The sequence below is a fragment of the Carettochelys insculpta genome, chromosome 1 (genome assembly GCF_033958435.1).
Source record: "Carettochelys insculpta isolate YL-2023 chromosome 1, ASM3395843v1, whole genome shotgun sequence".
Classification (NCBI taxonomy): domain Eukaryota; kingdom Metazoa; phylum Chordata; order Testudines; family Carettochelyidae; genus Carettochelys; species Carettochelys insculpta.
In genome coordinates this window covers 19,579,690-19,605,273 of record NC_134137.1, presented here as the reverse complement: position 1 = coordinate 19,605,273, position 25,584 = coordinate 19,579,690, and the positions used below count along the sequence as shown (strand labels likewise).

Sequence of the window (25,584 nt, the reverse complement as noted above, 5' to 3'; positions counted from 1 at the left end):
CCACAGCTCCCCTGCAATACCCCGGCTGACCCAAGGCTGGGAACCACTGCGCTACAGGCCTGCTTGGTTTTAGTGACGCTGCAGACTAATAGGACTACCCCCTCTGAGACTCATTCCCAAATGACATCACCTCACAAGCCTCCTGCCTGCTTCACACGCCCATGCTCCTCTCTCACTCCTTCCCTCCCAAGCCCCAGAAACCTAGCTCGAGGCGGGTGGGGGGTGGTGGGGGGTTTGCCGAACACTCGTAGCAGCCAATGGGAGAGGAAAGAGGGCGGGGAAAGCCGCCGGGAGGGAGGGTGAGAAGGGGCCTGGTGCAGCTGCCTGGGCTGCGCTAGGTACTGCTGCTGACAATAGCAGAGGCAGCGGCGTGCGTGGGGGAAGCCTGCTGGACTGGCTACGCTGCGGAGCGCCTGGCAGCGAGGAGGGCTGAGGCAGGCAGGCAGGCAGGCGGGCGGGGGAGCAGGAGGAAGGGACCGCAGCAGCGCGGCGGGAGGGAACGGGAGCCCCTCTGCCGCGGAAGGTGAGTGCTGGGGCGTGGGAACCAGGGCTCTTCGCCTCCCACGCTGGCGGGGCACTGTGGATCTGCGCGTTCCGCCGGGGGGTCCCCGGGCAGGGGGCGCTGGGAGCGCCGCTTTCTCCCCCTCCCCCGCCCAGCTGCTCTCGGCAGCTGAGCCCACGCTCCTGGGCGGGCAAGTTGTTGAGCCCGGCGCAGCGCAGCCGGAGTCTCTTGAAGTTGCCCCGCTGCGCCTGGGCTGCCCTGGAGGGCTAAGATGCGGGGAGCCCTTCAGCCCGGGGGCGGGGGGCTGCTGCCATCCTGCGCGCGCCGCGGGTTCCTGTAACAAAGGGCGCTGCTCCCTTTCCCATCTCCTCGGGGCAGTTTGTGCAGTGGGGGTACTGGGAGCCCCGAACCCAACTATGGGCATGTCATGGAAACCCCTTCAAGTGAGGGGGTGCTGCAGCCGCCCCGCATCTGTGGTTCCAGCACCTGTGTAGACCCCCTCAGCCTCGCCACTGTGCACCAAAGGGATTGAGAGTGGGAGATCTAAACTGGAGCTCCAGCTTTCCCTGGCTCTTTTGGGGTTCCTGGACTAGACAGAAGTGGGGTTCAGCCCTTGCTTTCTCTGAGCTAGTGGTGCAGAGCGGGCAAGGGCGCTTGGTCTTGTGTCAACGAGAAGACCTGAAAAGGCACTTGTGGGGTTCAGTCTTGGACTTCTTGCCCAATGAACCGAAACAATCGGGGTGTCTCAGGCTGGCAGATGCCTCAGCACTGAATGTATTATGGAGTTGACAAGCAGGGACAATGAAGATCATGGGATGATTCCCAGCAGCTGTACCTTTTGATGTGGCTGGTGAGCAGAGGTTTGGGGCTGGAGGGCGTGTGTGGCTTTTTTGGTGACTACAGAGAACTGAAGACCAGGGATCTGGAGGATGGGGTTGCAGGTCTGGTGAGCGAGCTGTATGTCTAGTGGACGCAAGTGGGGTGGCTGCGGAATGCAGTTCCCCCCTCCCTGGCTTTGTGTGCCTAGTGAACAGAGCCAATAGTTGTGGGGGCAGGAGCTTTGGTAGATCTTCTCATAGTGCGCGTGGTGTGAAAATGCAGAGTGCAGCTCTTCTGGGTTTTTTTTTTTTCCCCTTCGTGATTGCACTGAACTTTTTGAATCTGATGAAGAGAAAACTCAGGGTGTGTGGGTGTGTCTCAGTGGGTGGCTTTCTTCAAGGCTGCTCGTGGGGAAGGAGGGAAGCCAGCCGCAGGAGGGTTTCACTGGAGGAATACTTTATCTCCTTCTGTAACTCCAAAGGCTGCAGTCTGAAACTGCACAGATTCAGAAAGCTTTGCATTCCCACAGGATGCTCACTAGTTTCAAAGAGAGAGCCCAGTTAGTCTGTTTCAGCAAAAACAAGCTGTCAAGGGGAGGGGTCTCTCTGACTTTTCCCATCTCTGGGTAAAATAAATTTTGTTGTGTGCGACAAGGCCTCTAGGGATGTGCCGGATCATTAGACGCATATATTGCTGGATGTGGCACTCTTCTAATCCAGTGGGCTGCACCTGAATCTCTCCTGGGTAGCTGCCCAAGCACTGAATTTATGGGGAGCACCGGTCCTGTAAAACTTTGAAAACTAAAAAAATGTATTAGGACATAAGCTTTCATGGGCTGCTTATGTCTAATAAATTTGTTAGTCTTCAGAAGGCTACAGGACTCCTTGATATTCACTGTGATTCTGGCTACATACTTTCACTTTCCAGAGGCTTTAAAAATCATGGTGCTATGTGAGGTGTCTCGATGTTACAGACCATTTGTTCTCCCAGGCAATTGCTCAATCCTGGTTCACCCCCAACCCCCAGTTAAGAGTTGCTCTTGAGGAGAAAGATGGGAAGAAACGGAATAAAAATCCTCAGAACTTGACTTGATACTTCGGGAAACATCATCTGCTCTGAGCTATGCAAACGATGTTTAGATGCTCTGATGATTATATACACTAGCAGTATGTGGTGATTATTGCGAGGGCTGCATTGTTAGGCTGTCTTTAAGTTTTAACCAAAAGAACATAAGAACGGCCATACTGGGTCAGACCAAAGGTCCATCTAGCCCAGTATCTTGTCTGCCGACAGTAGCCAATGCCAGGTGCCCCAGAGGAGGTGAACCAAAGACAATGATCAAGCGATTTGTCTCCTGCCATCCACCTCCCGCCTTTGACAAAAGGCTAGGGGCACCAGACCTTACCTCTTGCTAATAGAAGTGTGGGTGTTGGGTCTCAGGCAGGACTTCCTAGAGTGGGGTATGTTTCTTCAAGATTTTCAGCAGGTCAAGGAACAGAAGGAAGAAAAGTATCAGAGAGATAGCCGTGTTAGTCTGTATCTTCGAGAACAAGAAGTCCTTGGTCTTATAGACTAATGGATATTTTGGAGCATAGGCCCACTTCGTTAGATGCGTCTGATGAAGCTGTTCTTTGCCCATGAAAGCTTATGCGCCAGAATATCTGTTAGTCTATAAGGTGCCACAGGACTTCTTGTTGTTCTAGAAGGAAGAAAGTTTGTCCTTTTCATTGGGAAGTGGAGAGTAATCCCATTACTTAACCCCTGTGTACAGTGATTGCATTTTTGTTCATATTTTCAAACTGCTTGATGGGTTAGTCTCTATCCTACAAGGTCCTGAGTGCCCTCAATCTTCGGGGACCTCAGTAGGAGTGGTGAGTGCTGGTCACTTTTTAGGCTCGGGGCAGGTAGCACATCTAGTGAAGAGGTTCAGTATGGCGATGAGAGAGTGGCTGTCGCTGACACAGTGCTTCGGTCACTTTGTGCTTGCATCATTTGGGGGTGTGTCTTTTTCACACCCCTCAGCAACAAAGGTTAGACCAATTTAGACAGTAGCGTATACCTGGCCTCAGAAAGGGCTTTGGTGCGGTCTTGATATGTGTCCACCAAAGTTCTCTCTAGCCTTTTCCATCCATGTGCAGAATAAATTTTTATGTGCACTAAGGCAGGTGTGAATGTGCACCACTAGTTGAAACAAAAACCAAACTGGCTGTTGGTGAAGACTTGAGTCTTTCCTGAGCAGCTGCACAAGCACACATTTTATAGGGAACACTGGTGTGCGCTGAGCAGTTGAGATTACTTTGTCCTTCACTGCGTTTACACTTGCCTGTCAGGAGTACTCTCTGTTAATCTGTACAGAAAGGACAGCCACAATACAGGATGATGCTAATTCTGCTGTTCCAGTATTTTGTTGAGTTTGTTCAAAGATTAATTACTTTTCTTTTCCTTGACACAAAATTTGGCCTTGTATATACTCAACGCCACAAATATGTTGAAATTAATGGGTGCAGAGTGGCTAGCCGTTATCCCTGCACTCTGCCAGCAGAATAGATTTTTTCCAAATGTGACACTAAAGCTACTAAGATTCCCCCCTAGAAGTGACTTTGAAATAAAAGTTAAACCTGAGGAATTAACCACTCTTACAGAATACAGACAATACTGCACTGACCAATATTAGGGAGTGCATGAATCTCTTTTTATTGAACAAACTTCTCTTGGTGAGAGAGACAAGCTTTTGAGGAGCTGCAGAGCTGCTCTTCAGGACTTTTCCCAGTAAGGAAGAAAGATCTGCGTGTCTGGAAAAGATAAATACAGGAGACCCTCGATTTCTGTGAGTTACGTTCCTGGAAAACCAGGTGTAACTTGAAATTCATGTAAGTTGAGGGGGTGAGGCCGCTGGTTCAGCACCAGCAGCTGCTACTGCAGCCAGGAGCAGGGGATCCCCCTGTTGAAGGGGAAGAGAGCTGGCAGAGCACTTTGCTCAGCCAGCTGTGCCCTGGGGTGCCGCTGCTGGGGAGGCAGGGGGTGGGGATCTCCTTGTTAACAGGGATCCCCGTGTTAAAAAGCTGCTGGCTGGCTGGCTGGCTGGGAGTCAGATCAGCGGCTGCTGCCAGGGCCGGAGGGGGATGCAATCTCCCTGTGAAGGGGGATTGCAGCTGGCCTGGGGTGCTCTCAGTGCTGGTGCTCTCAGTGCTCTCAAGGGGCTGGGGGAACCCCTTATCATCAGGGATCTTCCCCCGCCCCCATTAAAAGGCTGCTGACTGGTGAAGCAAAGCTGCTCCAGCTCAGCCAGAGGTGGCAACTGCCACTGCACAGGGGAAGCGGGAGGAGATTTCCCTGTCAAAAGGGAACAGATCTTCCCCTGAGTGCCCTGGAGATTGTTCCCTTTTGACAGGGGGATATCCTACCCTCTTGCCTGTGCAGCAGCAGCTGCCTCTGGCTGAAGCTTCTGGGGTCTCCCTCCAATTGCGCTACTGTGAGATATGCGCATCTTGAGGGTTCGTTGTACCTCAAGCCTGGCTTCTCTTCTCTCTTCTCAACAATAAGATAACTTATATTAATCGTGTGCAATTTCCTTTGTATCTGTTTGCTTGCAACAATTTTAAATGCAGTGCAAACCCTCTCACCAGATAGGTTAGAGCTCCAAACATCTACTTATCCCTTAGTAGCTATTTGGGGTTTATTTTTGTTACTGGCACTTTTTTCTCACCAGCAAGGCGGTACGTCGGATATGGTGATGTTGGCATGGAGGAAGCCACTTGTCCAATGTTTTGCTCTTTCTCTCACTAGGTTCTGAATGCCTTGTGGACTTAGAGCCCTGCCCTTCTACATGTTGAACTTCTCTTGTCAAGCACCCTTGGGCCCTGACTGGTGCGGAATGAGAGAGTTTGCTAGACCCTGGGAGGTCAATATTGTCTAGCACATCACCAATACTTCAATAGCTGACTTGGCTGTTAGGAGACATTTAGGGGTAAATTACAGCTAAATAACAGTACCGAATACAGAGCCAGGACCAGTGTCTGGACACAAACTTTATGGGACCTCAGGAAAATTGGCTACACCTATGTATGAGCAATGGTCATCTGGCTAAATAGAATCAATCTGGTTTATGGATACACATCTCTCAGAGCTGGAAGGGCCCTTGGGAGGTTATTGAGTCCAGTACCCTGCCCTCTTGGCAAGACCAAGCCCCCTCCTTCCCCACGCCCCCAGATCCCTAAATGTCCCCTGCAAGGATTAAACTCTCAATCCTGGATTTAGCAGGCTAATGCTCAAACCACTGAGCCATCCCTCTGGTGGGATGAAAGTATTGGGGACTAGAGAGGTTCAGCCTCCACTCTCACCAAAACCATTTGCAGCATTTCCTGTTGGCTTCAGCGTGAACAGGCTTTGGTTCTGAATCCTACTGACTAACACATGCTTTCCCCTGTGGTGCAGCTGTCTTGGAAGGCTTTTCTTTTGAAAAGGTAACTCTTCTTTAAAAATCACCAGTGCAAAGTCTGAAGGCAGATACCTGTTTTAGTCTAAACAGACAGGCCGTGTCTACACTTAGGAAAAACTTGGAAATAGCCATGCTAATAGCCAGATTGAAGAATACTAATGAGGCACTGAAATGAATATTCAGTACCTCATTAGCATGCTGCCAGCCGCAATGCTTTGAAAGTGCTGTGTTTCGCTTGCGTGGATGGCTCATCAACACAAGGGTCCTTTTCAAAAGGACCCTGCAAACATCGAAATCTCCTTATTTTGATGTTTGCAGGGTCCTTGGACCCGTGTAGATGAGCTGCATGCGAGCGAAACGCATCACTTTCGAAGCGTTGTGGCTGGCAGCATGCTAATGAGCCGCTGAATATTCATTTCAGTGCTTAATTAGTATTCTTCGATTTGGCCATTAGCGTGTCCATTTCGAAGTTTTTCCTAAGTGTAGAAGTAGCCATAGTGTTCATGAAGGACAGGGCAAGGGGAGCAACAGCAAGCCCAGACAGTGATAGAGTGCTCTGATCTGACTTGTTTTTTCCTCTTTTGATAAGTACTATTGATACTGGGCCATTTCCACCTTGCTGAATAGATCATGTCAGCTCTGGGACCCCACTCTTTAAATATCCCTCTGAAACCACACCCCCACTCGTGCATCTGATGAAGCGGGTCTTTGCCCACGAAAACTTATGCTCCACTGTTAGTCTATAAGGTGCCACAAGACTTCTTGTTCTTGAAGCTACAGACTAACATGGCTGCCTCTCTGATACTGGTCACATAGGAATTTCCAGTCCCTTTGTCTTTATTTTAATGCTTTACTTGGGGTGGGAAGAGGTTGGGTGCAGAGACCTTTTGAATTCATGTGTTTTCAGGAGGGTGTGATGGGATCCCCGGTGTGCAATTTGGACCTGGGGTAGCACTGAGCCCTGCCACCCTTCACCCTGAGCTCCCTCTCACACTGTGATGCTGTGACAAGCTATAAACTTCTGGTAGGTATTGCACTTACATAGCCATCCACAGGCAGGGATGCACCAAACCTAGTTACATGATGCTTCTCCCAGCTGCTCCTGAATGAACAACAGAGAGGCTCCAGCCAATTCCTCTTCCTCCCTAGCCTTATATGCCAGGCTGTACAATCTTGCCCTGGTCAGAAGCCTGACCAGTGTAAGTTTATTATCCAATCTGCAGCTCCTTCAGTACGTAAAGGTCATGAACAAGCCTTTGTAACTGAACTGAGATTTCCCGAGCACATGAAACAAAAGACAGTGTTTGATAAAGTGTAAAATAGAAGTTTAGTGGCAGACAGATTTTTAGTGGTAGGCATAAAAGAGCAGAAAAAGTTACAGAAGAAAATTAAAGATAAATGCACTATCTAAATCTTAAACCTTATTACACTAGGCAGCACTTAGATTAGGAATTTTCATACTCCACTAGATGTCACATTTTAATGCACAGGCTTTTCCTTAAGCCTGGACCATTCTCCTCCGTTGATCTTCCCCTTTTCTGTTATTTCTCGCATAGGTGGAGGAGGAGGAGGAGAGGTTGCTGCTGTTACTGTTTCCTATTTTATATTACTCCATGTGCCTTGCCCGGACATGTCCTGATAGACTTTGCTAAGTGACTAAGTTGAGCAATCACCCTGGTGTGCTCTTGTGGAGCTGAGTCATAGAGGTGAGCAGTCCCCATTGTGTGGCGTTTGGCCAGCCTTCATTGAATTGTAAATCCCTTGAGTACAGCTCCCGGGCTAATTAACAGTCTTTGAACACCCTCCTGGGTGGAGGTCCTTTTGTATGCCACTGGTAAATCTACAGAATGTTTCAGTGCTACCAAACAGCAAAATCTCATAACTTTGTACACGCTAATAATGTACGTATTTGCAGGGAACAGCAGGTTTCAGCAGATCTTGACCTTTCATATGGAATCCTTCATGGCATGTGGTGTGAAATATCACAACCATGAATGATGAGTATTGGTTTGACAAGGTACCATTTTGAAGTACAAATATCAGAGAGATAGCTGTGTTAGTCTGTATCTTTGAGAACAACAAGAAGTCCTGTGGCACCTTGTAGACTAACAGAGATTTTGGAGCATAAGCTTTTCTGGAGCTTTTTTGGAGCATAAGCTTTCGTGGGCAACCAGAAAGGAAAGCTTATGGTCCAAAATATCTGTTAGTCCATAAAGTGCCACAGGGCTTCTTGTTGTTCTCATTTTGAAGCACAGTGTATCACAAAGTGATTGAAGGAGAGCTCTGTTTCAATTACATAGTAGTAGTAGTAGGCATCCTTCAGTCTGCGTAGACGATGGGTCGCGCCCTTTATAGTTTCAATTGAGGACTTCATTTACAGCGTCTACTGTGACTATGAAGACCCACATGAGAGTGACAGTCCTTGCTGCATCTCTTGCAGATGTGGTGGGTGTCTGGCAAGTCCTTAGTGTGCTTTCTGTGCGCTCGCTTCTCCTCTGCTAGCTGTCTGATCCTCATCTCGCCCTTCTGAAGGCCTTTGTGTAACCCCTGCCTCCATCTGCTGCGGACGTCTGCTAGTTCTTCCCAGTTGTCCAGCTCGATGTCTACCTCTCGGAGGTCTCTCTTGCAGACATCTTTGTAGCACAACTGGGGGTGTCCGGGAGGTCTTTTGCGAGAGGCTAGCTCACCATACAGGATGTCTTTTGGAATCCTTCCATCATTCATCCTGTGGGTGTGGCCAAGCCAGCGGAGCCGACGCTGTCTGAGGAGGGTGTGCATGGTTGGGATTCCAGCTTGCTCGAGGATGGCTGTGTTAGTCACTCTGTCCTTCCACGATATTCCAAGGATGTGCCTGAGGCAGCGCAAGTGGAAGACATTCAGCCTCTTTTCCTGGCGGGCATACAGGGTCCAAGTCTCGCTGCCATAAAGAAGGGTGCTGAGGATGCAGGCTCTGTAGACTTGCATTTGACATTGTTCGGGATCTTCTTTGCACTCCTCCTGAAGCATGCCTTTGGATCTTCAACAGAGGGCATCTTGCTGCACACAAGATCTGATGGGAAACTGTTTAATCTTGCAAGGCTGAAAGCTAAGTCTAAGGTGCGGGAAGTCCTCATCAGAGACATGCTGTTCGCAGACGATGCTGCTGTAGTGTCTCACACAGAAGACCAGCTTCAAAAACTGCTGGATCAGTTCTCCAAAGCGTGCAAGGACTTTGGGCTTACCATCAGCCTAAAGAAGACAAACGTAGTCAGTCAGGATGTTGCTGAATCCCCATCAATCAGCATTGACAACTATATGTTAGAGGTCGTCCACGAGTTTGTTTACCTCGGGTCCACCATCACTGACACCCTGTCAGGAGGATTGGAAAAGCGGGCACAACTCTGTCCAGACTCAGCAAGAGAGTGTGGAATAACAACAAGCTGTACACTCACACCAAAATGCAAGTCTACAGAGCCTGCATCCTCAGCACCCTTCTTTATGTTTCAATTACAGTGCTTCAGGTAATCATCAAGAGCAGGGGTCTGCAACTTGCAGCTCTTTAAAGACTTCTTTGTGGTTCCAGACACTATAATTGCCAAGTAAAACAAAACAAAACCTCTCCTGATATTTCGGTGAATGTTTAGAAGCTGAACAATGGACTACTCATATCTAAATAGCAAACGATATGGGATCTCAATGTTGGCTAACTCCCCCTTTTAGTATGTACCGTACATTGTGGGATATGTGTGCATGCTGTTCTTAAAGTAGGGGTTACAAAAAGTACTTTTTGTTATTATTAAGGACCGTCTCATTCATGTGCATTGCGGCTCTTGAATAAATGAGTTTTTTACCAAATTAAAAAGAAAAAAGGCTTTTCTTGCTCTTTTGTTTGCCTACTCCAATCCAGACTGCAGAGTGATTGTGTGAACTGAAGCACCACCTATTTGGCTTCTGTTATTAAAGCTAAAATAGAGGCTTTCTTGACCTCTTGCATCTAATCTGGCCAGCAGGTTAAACAATAGCTTTTTCCCTGACTCTGAGTGGTGGGGAGCTGGCGCCTGGCTCCAGGCTCCCTGCCACTCAGTGCTGGGCAGTTTCCTGACTCCTGTGAGTGGCAGGCAGCTGGGAGCCAGGAGCCAGCTCCCCACCACTCACAGGGGCAGGGAAACTGACCAGCTGCTGTGGTGGTCAGTTTCCCTGGTCCCCTCAGGCAGCAGCCTACAGCCTGACTCATGGCTACCTTCCCTGACAGGAAGGGCTGCTACTGCCCCTGACAGTGAGAATCGGGTGTCACAGTTCCTGTCGGGGCAGCCTGACTCTTGGCTGCCACCCCAACAGGTGCTAGGAAACTGGCCAGTGCAGCAGGGCTGATCAGTTTCCTGTCTCCTCTGTGTGGGGGGAGCCAGGCTGCAGCTCCTCACAGGAGAGGGGAAACTGACCAGGGTAGCAACCCTGATCAGTTTCCTGTCTCCTGTGTGTGGTGGGGACCTGGAGCCTGGCTGCCAGCTCCCCACCGCTCAGGGGAGACAGGAAACTGTCCGGTGCTGCTGTGCTGGTCAGTTTCTTGGCTCCCCTGAGTAATGTGAAATTTGGCTTATGCAGGGTTGTGCAGGAACGCAATTATCACGTAAGTCAGGGGTCTGCTGTACAGAGTCTTTGGGTGGTCTGTACTCTTGGCTTAGTCCAGCTCAGCACCGAAGTAGCTCCATTGAAATCAGTGGTGAAACAAAGTAAGGCTGTCAAATGGTTATTAAAATTAATTTTTCCAATCTTGTGATTAGGCATGATTAATCACACTATTAAACAATAACAGAATACCGGTATAATATTTGTTGGCTGTTTTTCTACATCTTCAAATATATTGATTTCAGTTATAACATAGTACAAAATGTGGAGTGCTTACTTGGTGTTAATTTTGATTATAACTATCAGACCTGGAAAAAGGATAAGATTACAATTTACAGTCAAAATGTGGAGACATGAATGTTTAGTAATTCTGGCACATAAATATCTTGTAATGCAGGCCACAACAGGGCTGTGCAAATGCTTGTCCTCACTTTCAGGTGATACTGTAAATAAGAAGCGGGCATCATTATCTACCATAAATGTAAACAATCTTGTTTATCTTAGTGATTGGTTGAACAAGAAGTAGGACTGTGGAGTTGTAGGCTCTAAAGTTTTACATTGTTTTGGTTTTGAGTACAGTTATGTAAAATAATTCTACACTTGTAAATTGGACTTCTACAATAAAGTGATTACACTACAGTACTTCTGAGGTTAACTGCAAATTTACATATTTATCTTTTTATGGTACAAATATTTAACAAATAATATAAAGTGAGCATTGTACACTTTGTATTCTGTGTAAGTGAAAATAGTACATGTGGAAAACATTCAAAATATAACAAATTTCAATTGGTATTATGTAATTAGCAGTGCAGTTAACTGTGATTAATCACAATTTTTTTAAATAGCTAACTCAAGATTAACTCAAACCAAATTAACTGCAGTTAATAGACAGCCCTAATGATGAATCAGCTGCTTTCTTTGCTTTTATTTTTTCAAAGAGACTTAGCACAACACTTTTTCTGTCCTCAGTATTTATCTTTTTTCAACTTGGAGACAAACAGACCATATAAAAGGCATAGCATATGTCCTCTGTTTTTTATTCTTGCATTTGAACTTATTTCACGGAAGCCACCCAGAGACCCTCACTGACACTAGAACCCTGCTGTGCTTGGCACTGCACAATATATATAGTTAGTGCCTTGAAGAGCTTACACTAGTCTAAACTGATGAGAGTGGGTGGGAGAAAGGAAGTACTATCGTTTCCATTTTACAGGTGGAGAATTAAGTCAAGTGGTTTGCCTGAACTACTGCAGATCTGATGATTTTGAACCTCCAGTCTTCTGTGCTCCAATCCAGTGCCTTAAGCACAAAACTATCCGTCAACCCCTATCATATTGATGAAATGTCAACTGTGCAATCTGATTTTTTTTTTTTAAAGAAACAAATACCAAAGGTCAGAACAAAGAATTCCAGCTTTGATGTGTCTATAATTCCTGCTATTGAGCTGTTGTCTGTCATGATGTCAGTAATTATTTTTTTCAAACTCTAGATTGGTAGAACAGTTGTTTTGATGCAACAAAGCTGAAACTGCATGGTTGTTAAAATACCTGATAGCTCAAATGGCGTGAGTGTTTGGTAGCCCTGTCCAGTTTGACTTCTTTCACTTTCTGATGGATTACAGGTTATGTTTTATTCATGAAGTGGGGGATGGGGAAAGGAAATAATTTTCATTCAGATAGAGAGGCTTTCAAATAGTGGTGTTGGTTACAATGGATTCTTCTATTTGCATATAGAAAGCCTTGTGAGCTGTGAAATACATATGTCTTATCAGATCTCTTTTGCACCTGGGCGCTCTCTGGATCCAAGCATGGCCATTCTCATTTTATACACACACGTGCCCACACATGCACACAAATTGTTTATTTTAAGGCCTCTGAAGACCCCTGTTATCTCTGTCCTGGGTTAGGCAGGAGGTTAGACTAGAATTTTTGCCCAGAGATTTTTGTAGTGGAAAGAATTAATGTTTACTCATATAGTACGGGAAAACTGTTCAGCTCAGGAACTTGTGAAGGAATTAGAGCCCATCTTTTAGACATACATCCAGTCTCATTTAAAAACTTGATGTTGGGTTTACCTTTTCCCTTTGTAAACTGTTTCAAGAATTTGTCTCATCTGGGAAAATTGCTAATTGGATATGGAACTGAAAAGTTCAGACCCATCTTTACTTCATATCAGCACAGGGTGAAAGAAAAACTGCGTTTCTTTAAGCTGGTGTCCTAATCTTTACAGATTTTTTTCCTGTTTTGAATTGGTTACTAAGATCAGGCACCAAATGGTCCATTCTCTGTTACACAGATATAACCAATCAGAAGTCTATGGATTTGCATAGGTATAACAAGGGACAGAACTTGGGCTGCGAGCTGAATCTTTAAAATGTTGAGAACTATCTAGCCTTAGATCTGTGATTTGATTTAAGGCACAACTCAAAGTAAGTTGTCATGTAAGTTGGGTTCTTATAACTGGGTTCTGATATGTTTTCTTCTTTCCCCCTTTACCCTCTTCCTTCTCACCTTATCCAGCTGTTGTTTGTTTTAGGTAACCACTTGTCAGTGAGGGGCCTGTAGTCTAAAGAGAATTAAAGGCAAACTAACACATCAAGCTTTGAAATGTGCTATTGATGAACTTATTAAAATTAATATGACACTCAGTTGTAAAACTTCATTACATTGTGCTTCTTTTCTGGAAATAAAGTAATTTGCAGATAGTGACCAGAAGGTGATACCAATAAATGTCTTGGGTGAAATGTTCATTCCTTCAGAAACTACAGAGCATATTAAACCTTGGTGGAGCCTGGATTTCTTGCTGTGTATCATGTTCTTCTTAATGGTCCAGTGACAGGGAGGAGGTTAATGATGGCAGCATTTAGTAGCCAAGAGGCATTCTCTGAGATGATGCCAAATATGGGTGTTCTATTACTGGACCAGTGATACTGTAGTTAAATATCACCAGCAAAAGGGAAGTGAGGGAGAAATGGGCTTGTCTGTTCTGCTGCTTCATAAAGAGAACCCGGAGGCTTTTGTTTTATATAAAATGTTTGCAGGGTGGCTTTTTTTTTGTTTGTTTGTTTGTTTGGTGTAGAGTTAAGTCTTGTCTACCGTAGAAGAAGTGATGATGTCTGGAGAAATGGTAGGATAATGATATTATGGGCACTGCAGAATAACAGTCTGGTTAATTGGAGGAGAAGGCATTTTTTGACTGTTTAAAACAGTCACTTCTGGTTTGGTGATATTTAATTGACTAAAATACTTGAAGAAAAACTTCCTTTAAGTATGTGACAACCCAGCCTTTTCAACTGAAGTTATATGGGACCCTTTTTTAAAAATGCTGTCTTTAGGCACACTTTTTAAAGAAGTGAAAGGAAAAAGCAGTCCTCTTCTGCTTTGTTGGGCATCTTCAATATGGAAATGTGGCCTCTGAAGACTACTGATCCGATTATATCATGCTCTGCCTTGGCCCAAGTGGTCATGGATTTCCAGCATGATTTGTTATCTATGCTAATCTCTGTGTTTTGTGGTGTTAAACGAATCCCTTAATGTTATGGGGGTTTCCTGAAGATTTGAATTCCTAAGCTCTGGAAATCTGTTTCTGAAAATAGAAATTATCCTAAGAATATCTAGCTTCCATCTGCAAAATGAAAATGATGTGGGATGGATCGCTATATCTCCAGTTACTGTCTTGTAGCCCCAGATGACTATTTCTTTGCCCATGAAAGCTTATGCTCCAAAACATCGGTTAGCCTATAAGGTGCCACAGGACCTCCTGTTATTTCTTCCACTGTCGCCAGTGAACAGTGTTTTTTCCTTTCATAAGCATTTGTATGAATTTTATTGCCAGAGTCTCTAGGAGATCTTAAATTCTTTGCTTAACCACTAACGTCCACTGATGCTTTTCTTACCCTGTCCTGCCACCATGCTTCAATGCTGACCTCTAGCAGTAAGAAGGTAGTTCTGTTGCTCTCTTCCAGGCTGCTGGATCACTCAGGCTACCCAATGGTAACAGTTTTTATTCTAGCAGAACTTAACTGGCAGTAGTAATCAATGTTCCCTCTAAATTTTTGTGTCTATGTGCAGAATGAATTTTATGTGCACCAATATGGAGGTGATGTGTGACACAATGTCCATATTCCTGCACTTCACAAAAAGGATTCTGCACATGGACTGTGTGGTGACAGGTGTATCAAGGGGCTAATCGTGTGGGAGGGAGCTCAGAGCTGGAGCAGAAGGTTGGGTGCATGCGGGGGCGTGAGGACTCTGGGTTAGGCTGGAGGGTCTGGACTGGGGCTTGGGTGTGGGAAAGGACAGTCTCATGGTCCACCCCCAGAACTTCTCCATACTTCTAAAAGCTCCCATTCCTCCACACCTGATGTCAGGATTCTCTTTCTTTTTTCCACCCATTAACCCTCACCCTCTAATTAAAAAAATGTCATTGTGAAAACCACAGTGCCATTTTATTGGTTAACATAGGGTGGGGTGCAGTTGGAGGTGCTTTTATAAAGGTTAACACACACTGTTGGGGTGGTATTACAGTATTTAAATGCAGCAGACTCCTGGCCAGCTGCTCATTCATAAAGCTATTTTTCAAAGCATCCCTGATTTTTTTTTTTTTTTTTTTTTTTTTCTTTTTTTCTTCTGTCTGTGGATTGCTGATTGCCCTTGTGTCCAGCTGGTATACTGCCCAGGGCATCTGCCTCTGCCATCCAGGCTCCCATGAAATTTCCCTCTTTGATTTGCAAATGTTATGGAGAATATAGCAAGCTGAAACCATGGCAGGGATATTGGCTTTGCCAAGGTCCTAACCGGTCAAAAGGCACTAGAATACGGCTTTTAAATGGCCACGACCATTCTGCACTTGCTCAGCCTGTAGTTGAAGTAATCCTTGTTGCAGTCAAGGGTGCCTACGTATAGGTTCATGAGCCAAAGGGGCAGAGGATAAATAGGGTCACCCAGTGTCACTATGGCCCTCTCCATGTCACCAATCTTGATTTTTCTCGTCTGGGACAAAAGTCACATCCTGGAATTTTCTGTACAGACCTAAATTTCTAAAGATGTGTGCCCCTTTCCTAACCATCCCCACTTATGTGTCAGTGAAACAACCTTTGTGATCCTCCAACACCAGCAACACCATGGAGAATTACTGTACCCTGAAGCCAGGGGGCCCAAGGCCAGGACAGGGGTGTGCATTCCAGCTATCGCCCCACTGCAGTTAGGAACCCCCATGGCAGCAAAGCTGCCCACTGTGTCCTGCACATTTTCCAGATTCATGGTCTTTTGCAGAAGATGGGCACTGATTGTGTTGGCTACCTTGGACACCTCAGCCTCCTCTGTAGATCTGCCGACCCCCAAATGATTTCCCACTGGCCGGTATTTGTCAGACATTGTAAACTTCCATGGAGCAATTGCCACTCACTCGTGAACTGTCAAAGTAGGTCTCATTTTGATATTGCAGCGCTGCAGGGAGGGGAACAGCCAATCACAAAGTTCCATGTAACTGGCCTTGCACATGCAGAAGTTCTGCAGCCACTGCTGGTTGTTTCAGACCTCCAAAATGATGCACCCCCATCAGTGTGTGCTGGTTTCACGTCTCCAGAACCGGCAGGGCAGCCAGCAGCTCTGCATTCCTGGTGTCCAGTGCTTCAGTGTGAGCTGAATCATTCACCTCCTCCTCCCACTCATTTTGTCTAATAAAATACTGTATGATGCTTCAGGAAGTGGCCGTAACACACTCTGTGTGTGTGTGTGTGTGTGTGTGTTTAATGATTCTAAGCTGCTCAAGGTCTGTGCTAGCACTGAGGAGCAGGGTCGGGCAGGCTTTCGAGAAGTGGCATGAAATTCCTGTGGGCTGTTTGTTTTCAAACGGTGGGGGTGGGGGCAATGCACCCTGGATGATGACATTAGATGCCCACAAGCACTTGTGGTGCATTTTTCCCCTAACGCACTGGCACAAAACCCCAGAATGCAGCAGGGCTGCAGGCACTATGGGATATGTATCCACAATGTGTTGCTGACACAGTCAAAACTGGCAAACACCATGTTGACTTTCTGGACGTGTGTGGACGCTCACTTTCGACTGTATAAAATCTAGTGATAAAAGTCGGTCAGTAGATTTGACTTTATTTCATAGTGGTGACGTAGCCTGGTAACAGAAAAGCTTTTCTTTCCTTCTGACGACTTCCACGCTCCTCCTCCCATGCCCTACGGTTTCAGATTACACATAATGGGGCACACAACAGTTTCAGTGGAAAGGAAGTGTGGCCCCCCCCCCCACACTTAAGCTCCCCTTCCCAGAGCCTAGAGGGACTGGGGCCAAATATGAGGGGCTCACCACTGGCCCAAGCCCTCCACTCTTCCTTATGAGTACTTTTATGGGGAGTCTGTATGCGGTTGCTAACTCTTGTGATCTGTGTCCCCCCTGTCCTAACATTCGGTGTGGTTTTTTTCTTAGGTCTGCCTCTTGGAGACATTCAATTGGCTGAGAATCTTGGCATTCATTTAAAGAACAAAGTAATTTTCTTGTCCTGATGAGTATAGAGAAGCTCAAAAAGTGGCCTAAGTGCACTCTAAAGACGTGAAAACCAGCAGGCAAATATTAAGAATATAAAATGAGATTTAAAAAAAAAATAGTTTGGAAAACCCAACTGGTTATTTTAGTTGAATGCTCAGAATTGATTGCCTTTACAAAGTATAGTCAAGTTGCAGCAGTAATGCTGCTTAGTCTGCAGAAACTCCATATATCCACTGACATCTCAATTAAGTATCCTTGTGGGGGAGTGAGAGAGAGAGAGAGAGAAAAAACTGTTGGGTGGGGTGGGGTGCGGTGGGGGGAGGGAGAGTGCTGGAGAGCAATAAATGAGCAAGTCTAATGGCTGTTGCATTGACCTAATGAAACCACTTAATACTTAATTTTCTGGTTTAAATAAATTCTTAATCTACTGGACAAGCCCGCACATCTTTCTGATAAAGGGATTACTAAAAAAAAACCTATCATTTCTTTTACTGTTTGTACTTGGCTATTTTAATTCATCTCTTTTTTGTATCTTTCTGACTTCCTTTCTTAGCAGTAGAATGAATTTCACCTCTCTCTTCCTCCCTGTGCCATCAATCCAGCGGCAAAAGACATTGAGATTAGCAACACAATTGCTCCTGTAGGACCTGTCTTAATCCTCTGCTGATGTTCCCAAAAAAGATTTTGAAGAGGTTTTTAAGCCCAAAACTAAGATGAGCCTGTATCTCCATGTATATGTATGTAGTCTGTCAGGCTGACTTTGCCGTTAAATCTAGGTGAGTACTGAGTCTTTAAGGTGCTACAGGACCGCTTGCTTTGTTCCTTTAAATCTAGATGCAGTATCCATGGAAGTGCTCACATTAATCACTTTACATGTAACTTGCCAAGGAAAACTGTTAAGTTTGTAACTTTTTTTTTTACGACCATACTATTGTACTTTCTGCTTTTTTTTTTTTTTTTTTTTTTTTTTTCCCCATCCCAAGTTTGTTTTTGTGCTTGCTTTCCACGTTATGTGTTTTTTGTTTTCCTTCTTTTTTTCTGAAAGACTTCACAGTGGGCTGGGGAACCTTCTTTGGGTGAGGGACCGCTAACCCCCAGAAAAATAAGTGGGGGGGGGGCTCATATGCAAGTGAGAAGCAAAAACCAAACGCACGCGCACACACACAATACCCTCGCTCACCTGCCCCCCCAAATGAGGAAGAAATCCCTCCCAGGTGTGGCCCCCCAGCTGAGAAGTAGAAAAGATGTGCATTTCACTACACTTAAGCTCCACCTCAGAGTCTAGAGGGACTTGGTGGAAAGTGAGGAGTTCAGTGCATGGGAGGCAGCTGCTGGAAAGTAGGCTGGGGTGTGGATTCGTCCAATGGGAGATATAGGGGGCGGTTCCCTGCATTGTTCAGGAGCTGCTTTCTCCCCTCTGCCAGGCAGAGACTGCAGGCCCTGTCGGGCTCTTCCTTGCCTGGACTGAGGTTCAGGGCTCAGCTCCATTCCAGCCTGCAGGGTTGTGTGGGGGGTGGTGAGTTCCAGCCACAGTGCCCCCCCCCCCCCGCCCCGTCCCCCCCCCCCGCCATGGCTTGAGTGCTAGGGCCAGCTCGGGTTTTGGCTGGGAGGTGAGAGGCCAGAGCCCCCAGCCTTGTGGGCTGGGTCATGGCAAGCACAGGTCGTAGGTTCCCCATGCTTGATTTAGACTAAAAGAGAACTAATACATGAATGATACTGGAAACACTGCTCAAGGAAAACCAATTAATTGAGACGGGAAGTGATATGAGATTATTTTTAAAGTGCTGAGTTAAATAAGTTTACACGCAGAAATCTGAGCAGCATCTGGGAGGAAAGATGTTTTAAACGTACAACATCCTGATCCCTTTAATTCCAGAGCTTCTAGTCCACATTTGGGACAGTCCAATCTATCTGTATCAGCAAACCTAAGCAAGGCCACACTTGATATTTCTAAAGGCAAAAACCGGCAGACTTGTTTTTCCATGCCTCCCTCCCCACCCCCACCTTTTATGCCTCCTGTATACAAGTGAAAAGCCAAACCTGGCACAAAACTAACTTTGTTTCCTTTGTAGGTCATCTTTATGTAGGTTAAAAATAAATCAGCTCTGTGGTATATAAGAGCAACTGCCAGCCTGAGTCGTGTGTCTCGGTGGGTGCCCCACTTCAGATGCTGAAGTGGCCCCCTGCATCTTGGATCAGAAGTGTTTGGAAGCAGGGCCTGTGCTGGAGAGCACAGGCATGTTACCCATCCTTGTGCCCAACATCATTCTATACACAAGGCTTTGTGGGCAGATTGTGCTCAGTTCGCTATCCATGCCCTTGGCCTCGGTGCGCTGTAAATGAATGTGAAAGATAGCCCTATGCTAAATGGACCCCCTTATGAACTCTTTGGCCATAAGATCTACTTGTCTATGACCCTGCAATTTAAAATAGTACATTTCCAAGTTCATAGAGTACAATACAATCACGCTGCTTATTCCAAGTCTCACAGGTTTATTGAATGCCTTCCAGCAGAATATTGTGGACAGCTGCAAGCCATCCTAGCCCAAATAGGCAACCTAGGCTTGTGAGGGAGCCTCATGAGTGGCCCTCTTCCAACTCAGTCAGTTGCAGGGTTTTCGTAACCCAGACAGTCTTCTTGGATAGGGTAGTTTTGCTAAGTGTGCTTGCATACCCAGAATTTGTGGGGCTTGCCCATTCAATTGTAGAGGGAGTACATGGCACGCAGTCAATTTTGTCTGCAGTCAGTCTGTGCTTCGTGTCCTTTGTTTACATGCGCGTCACTTTAGTAATACCAGTCAGAGGAAAAACTACACAGACAGAAACCAGCAGAATCTGACAACATGCACATGGTCAAAGGCAAACAGAATGTCTCGTGGGCCACACATAGAATCCTGACGGGCCTCATGTGGCCCACAGACCAGAGGTTGCCCATCCCTGAACTAGAACATTTTTATAAGTTGCCCTGCTTGCTGCTGATGCTACAATTCACTCCATCGCCCCAGTATTTTTCCTGTGTTGGGCATTTTGACTCCTCTCTGGGATTTTTAGAGGTGTGCAAAATACAGCCCAGGATCTTCCTTTGGATGTCTTTGCTGAGGCCACTGAATCATTTTACACTTTTGAAATATTCCAGAGCCACATTGAAATCATGTAGGATCAATATACCTGTAAGTAAATGGAAATCCCATAGATCCTGGCCTGTTCAGAGTATTCTGGCTTCCAATGGCCTACTTAGCCACCTGGGAAGAAATGGGGTTTCAGAGGGAGACCCCTGGGTACATCTCGGTCAGCCACTCAACCTTCCTCATCCAAATTTTCATGGTTTTGTTGAGGGACAGAATCAGTCCTGCCTCTTGTTTTTGGAGCTGGGTATGTTCAGCTGCAATAGTTTAACCATTTCTTTCTTTTGGGCCTGACTGCCATGTTCAGTTGGCATGGGAGCAGGTTATATCTGACAAATGGGTCACATGCTTTTTCCATATTATAACATCAGGTTCTTCCATCTACTTTATCTCCCACCCTTCTTCCCTGTTCCTCTTCAGAGACCCCTCTTACAAATGCTAGTTGAGACAGAAGATTGCTGAGGAGCCATAGAATAGTCCATGCTTAGCACGGGGAAGAAATGTCTCAAAGTATCTTCTGGACCCAGCTAAGAACAGATCTGCGCTTCCAAACTAAATTAGTGAAAGCACAAATCCAGGATAGCGAGTCTTTTATGTTTGTAATACCAGGGATTGGGTTTTGTATATCCACAGCATGTTTCACCCATCTTACGAGAGACTCCTTCAGTTTCAGCAGGACTTTTAGCATCAGTACTCTTCTATGTAAACCTCTGTGGTTGTGTGGAAGTGTTTGGGAAACTCCATTTGAAATAACAGGATTTGTACATATCACTTTCTATTAATAAAATAAACTTCCTGTGAGCTTGTGTTATCCAGAAGGAGAAGGCTGGGCAGTAGAAGATGCACGTTTCTGGGGGCAAGTCTGGTGCTAGCTCTGCAGGTTAATTGAAAAGTCGCTGGCAGTAACACACACGCTATAGCTGGGATTAAATAAGATGCTGAGAGTTGTGTGAGCAGAGGGTGCAGGAGGGGGCTGGGGTGAGGGGAGAGTACAAGGGCAGAGTGGAGATGTGGGGTGTGGGAGGGAGGCTGCAGGAGCAGGCTGAGGGTGTGGGGTCTGGGTGGGAGAAGGAGTCTGTGAGGGGGTGGGGCACTTCTCTGTGCAGCTCCCTGGGGGCACACGTGGCTCTATGCCTCCCACTACTCCCATTGGCCACAGTTCTAGCCAATGAGAGCAGTGTGGGGAAAGCTTCCAGGCAAAAGGGTCCCGGTGCTGCCGTTTCCCCAACCATGGGGGTGGTGCGGGAGAAGGAGTGGCAGCACCTAGAGCTGCTTCCTCCCCGACATCAGACAAAGTCTGTGGGCCAGATCCAGCCCTAGCTTGCCTTGATCTGGCCCATGAGGCTCTGTGCTCTCCCCTGGCCCTTGCAGTAGGAAGCCAACGCTGTGCTCCAGCTTCACCGAGGCCACAGAGCTGGAGCACCAGCTAGGGCTCCACGCTGCAGTGGGTGGGGGAGGTGAGTCCTGAGCCTCACAGGTTGGATCCAAGCAGGTCCGGGCTGGATCTGGCTTGCAGGACTGCAGATTCTTCACCCCTGCTCTAGAGGGTGGTGCAAAAAGCCAACGGTGGAATAGCCTTTACATAAGGGAAGATTCTGCCTATCCTCAGACAAGTGATCTCTGGGCTTATGTCTTGGAGCATGATGACTTAACATTGGATGTAAACGTGTAAGGGAAGTAACACTAGAAGTTCTCATATAGCCATATAAATGCCTTGTCATTTCTTGAATCCTGCTATTCTAAGAACATAAGAATGGCCATACTGGGTCAGACCAAAGGTCCATCCAGCCCAGCATCCCATCTGCCGATGGTGGCCAATGCCAGGTGCCCCAGAGAAGGAGAACAGAAGACAATGATCAAGTGATTTATCTCCTGCCATCCATCTCCTGCCCTTGTTCTGAAGGCTAGGGCACCATACTTTATCCCTGGCTAATAGCCATTTATGGACCTAACCTGCAAAAATTTATCAAGCTCTTTTTTAAACCCTAATAGAGTCCTGGCCTTCACAGCCTCCTCGGGCAAGGAGTTCCACAGGTTGACTGTGCGCTGTGTGAAGAAAAATTTCCTTTTATTAGTTTTGAACCTACTACCCATCAATTTCATTTGGTGTCCCCTAGTTCTTGTATTATGGGAAAAGGTAAATAATTTTTCTATATTCACTTTCTCCACACCATTCATGATTTTATATACCTCTATCATATCGCCCCTCAATCGCCTCTTTTCCAAACTGAAAAGTCCCAGTCTCTCTAGCCTCTCCCCATATGGGACCCGTTCCAAGCCCCTAACCATCTTAGTCGCCCTTTTCTGAACCTTTTCTAATGCCAATATATCTTTTTTGAGGTGAGGAGACCACATCTGCACGCAGTACTCAAGATGTGGGCGTACCATAGTTTTATATAGGGGAAGTATGATATCTTTTGTCTTATTATCTATCTCTTTTTTAATAATTCCTAACATCCTATTTGCCTTACTAACTGCCGCTGCACACTGCGTGGATGTCTTCAGAGAACTATCCACTATAACTCCAAGATCCCTTTCCTGATCTGTCGTAGCTAAATTTGACCCCATCATGTAGTACGTGTAATTTGGGTTATTTTTTCCAACATGCATTACCTTACACTTACCCACATTAAATTTCATCTGCCATTTTGCTGCCCAATCACTCAGTTTGCTGAGATCTTTTTGTAGTTCTTCACAATCCCTTTTGCTTTTGACTGTCCTGAACAACTTGGTGTCATCTGCAAACTTTGCCACCTCACTGCCTACCTCATTTTCTAGATCATTGATGAACAAGTTCTCTTGGGTTGGTATTCAGGTGCAAGGAGTCCTATGTGTTTCTCATGTATTTTTAGTTTTTTTAAGTCTCGGAACTCTGCTCGTGTTGCATACTTTCAGTGATCCCCTGTAGCTGCGGATAACTCTGCCTGAAATTTGATGTTACAAGGGCCTGATCTGATTTTTCTCTGCCTCAGACAGAAACTTTGATAAAACATTACTTTTACTTACATTTTTTCATTTGTATTGTTCTTTAGCTGTGGTAATGCTAGAATGGCTGTGTTTCAAGGCCAGAACCATAATCTGTTTTGGCCATAGAAAGGTGTGGTCCTTGTATGAGCTCCAGTCTTTGAATCTGAATTTGTAATAAGCTAAACCTGGGATTTCAGAACGGAGAGTTTCTGCAGCTGACCTTGACTTTATCATGTAAGCAGAATGAGCAGGTGAAAAGTGGTCTTCCTGTGAATCTGGCATGTGATTAGAGCAGGTCTAGCTGTGTGTGTGCTTGTCTCCAGCTGCCACCCTTCTGGTCTCTGACTCACATATAATAACACACATTTTTAATTTGGCATAACTCTACAGAAGTTGGACTCTGAAACAATTGGACATGGTGAAAATGGAGACCTTATAGTGTCAGTCTCTTTCATCCAATGGGAATATTCTCAAATTCGGCTAGTTGGAAGGCCAGTATGCTACAGATGGCTCTGTAGAAGCAGTAGCCTATGGTGTTTGTTGGCCCGCAGAGGAATGGCTTAAAGCAGTGGCTCCCAAGATGGGGTCTGTGGGAGAGTATTGCAAGGGGCCTGTGTAAGATAAAATGTAAATGAAATAAAAATTATTGCAATATATTTAAATTTATTTTCTAAATTACAATCAATTATTATTTTTAAATTAAATATCTTCCAGTAGAGTTATTAATTGCTGTCTGAAAATCTATGTTTTGGTTTCCTTTTTCATGTGCTGAAGTGTACATAGCAGCTAGAATTGGCTTCTGCAAATGGTTTGGAGGGGGTGATTGGGGAGGTCTGCGAATGGTTTGGGAGGGGTGATTTGGGGGCCCACACTAGTGAAAAGGTAGGGAACCACTGACTTGAAGCATTTGTCTTCACCTAACTAGTACACTTCTTACCATTATAACACATTTAAGGAAAAAGGCTCTCTTTAGAGGTCCAGAAATGCCCAGGCTACTTCCAACCTTGGAGACTCCTAGCCTTAGTAAAAATAAAAATGAGACATGAAACAAAATAAGGCTCTAAAAGAGAGTGAATAATCACCGTGTTAGTCTGTATCTTCACAAACAAAAAAACAGTCCTGTAGCACTTTAAACACTAACAAAATAATTTATTAGGTGATGAGCTTTCATGGGGCAGACCCACTTCTTCAAATCTGGAAATAGTGCTGAAAGTGAACTGGCACAATGAATTTGTAACAGGGATAGAAAAAAAGTGAAATGAATACAGACAAATCAGCTAAATAGGACAGAAGGGGTGGGGGGAGAAAATTCTTTACTGCAAATGTCTATTAAGCATCTATTAAGCCTGAGATCACTATGACTATCAAAGATGGGGATGCTTACAAAGATTTGTAATGCATAAGGTAATTGCTATTTCTGTTTAGATCAACTCCAAAAATGTCGAATCTGAGGATAAATTCCAGTTCAGATATCTCCCTTTGTAATCTGGCGTTGAAGTCTCTTTGTTGTAGGATGCAGATTCTCAGGTCTTTAATACTCCTGTTGAAATGCTCACTGACAGGCCATTCGTTCTTTGGCAAAGTGATTATCCAGTCTGTCCAATATGCATAGCAGACGGGCATTGCTGGCACATGATGGAATATATAACATTAGTGGAGGTACAGGAATATGAGCCCCTGATTGTGTAAGTGACATGGTTAAGTCCAGTGATGCTGTCTCCAGAGTAAATCTGTGGACAGAGTTAGTAATGGGGTTTGTTTCAAGGAAGAGTTCCAGGATTAGTATTTCTGAGGTATGGCGTGTGGTTGCTAGGGCTAATTCTCCTGAGGTTAGGTGGTTGTCTGTAGGACAGCAAAGGCCTTTCACCAGAGCCTCTTGGAGTGTAGCATCATGTTCCAGTATAGTTTCTAGGTTGCAGATATTGCTCTGGAGGAGTTTGAGCTGGGGACAGCGGGTGTTCTGTTATTGACCTTCTTGGGCCTATCCTGCTCTGGAGGAGTTTGAGCTGGGGGCAGCGGGTGTTCTGTTATTGACCTTCTTGGGCCTATCTAGAGAGTGAGATATGACCTGAATATTTTTTTTATTTAACAAAGGCTTTTCTAGCCTTTTTTTCTGTGCATATTTATTAATTATTGAGGGGATGTGCGTAAAAACAAGTTGCAAAACTTACAAAATGCCAAAATATAATGGTGTTTAAATTTGAGGCCTCCTTTGCACTTGAAGCCAAGGCAAATTTCCCCTCCTGCACAGGCCTCCCACTGGCCATGGCGAAGGATGTAGTTAGGCTACGTTTCTGAATCTGACTTCATGAGAGAGAGAGAGAGAGAGAGACGCTTCTACCCCACAGAGCTCCTCTTCAGATAAACTTAGCATGACAACTAAATGGGAAGAAAAACATTGTTCAGCATATTGAATAGTGACAGAGAGAGAGCCATGTTCGTCTGTATTCTATCAAAACAAAAAAGCAGTCAAGTAGCACTTTAAAGACTAACAAAATAATTTATTAGGTGATGAGCTTTCACGGGACAGACCCAGTTCTTCAGATCTGCCCTGCGAAAGCTCATCACCTAATAAATTATTTTGTTAGTCTTTAAAGTGGTACTTGACTGCTTTACTTATGCTG

General features: G+C 45.6%; 1 protein-coding gene across 1 annotated transcript in view; it reads left to right on the top strand.

Moving 5' to 3' along the window:
* The first annotated feature begins 352 nt into the window (after nt 1-352).
* The window catches only part of PAK1 (p21 (RAC1) activated kinase 1), a 130,245-nt gene continuing 105,013 nt past the window's right edge, over nt 353-25,584 (top strand). Inside the window, exon 1 of the mRNA XM_074981206.1 lies at nt 353-523. The gene's annotated coding sequence lies outside the window, so the exon portion shown is untranslated. The remainder of the gene's footprint in view (nt 524-25,584) is intronic.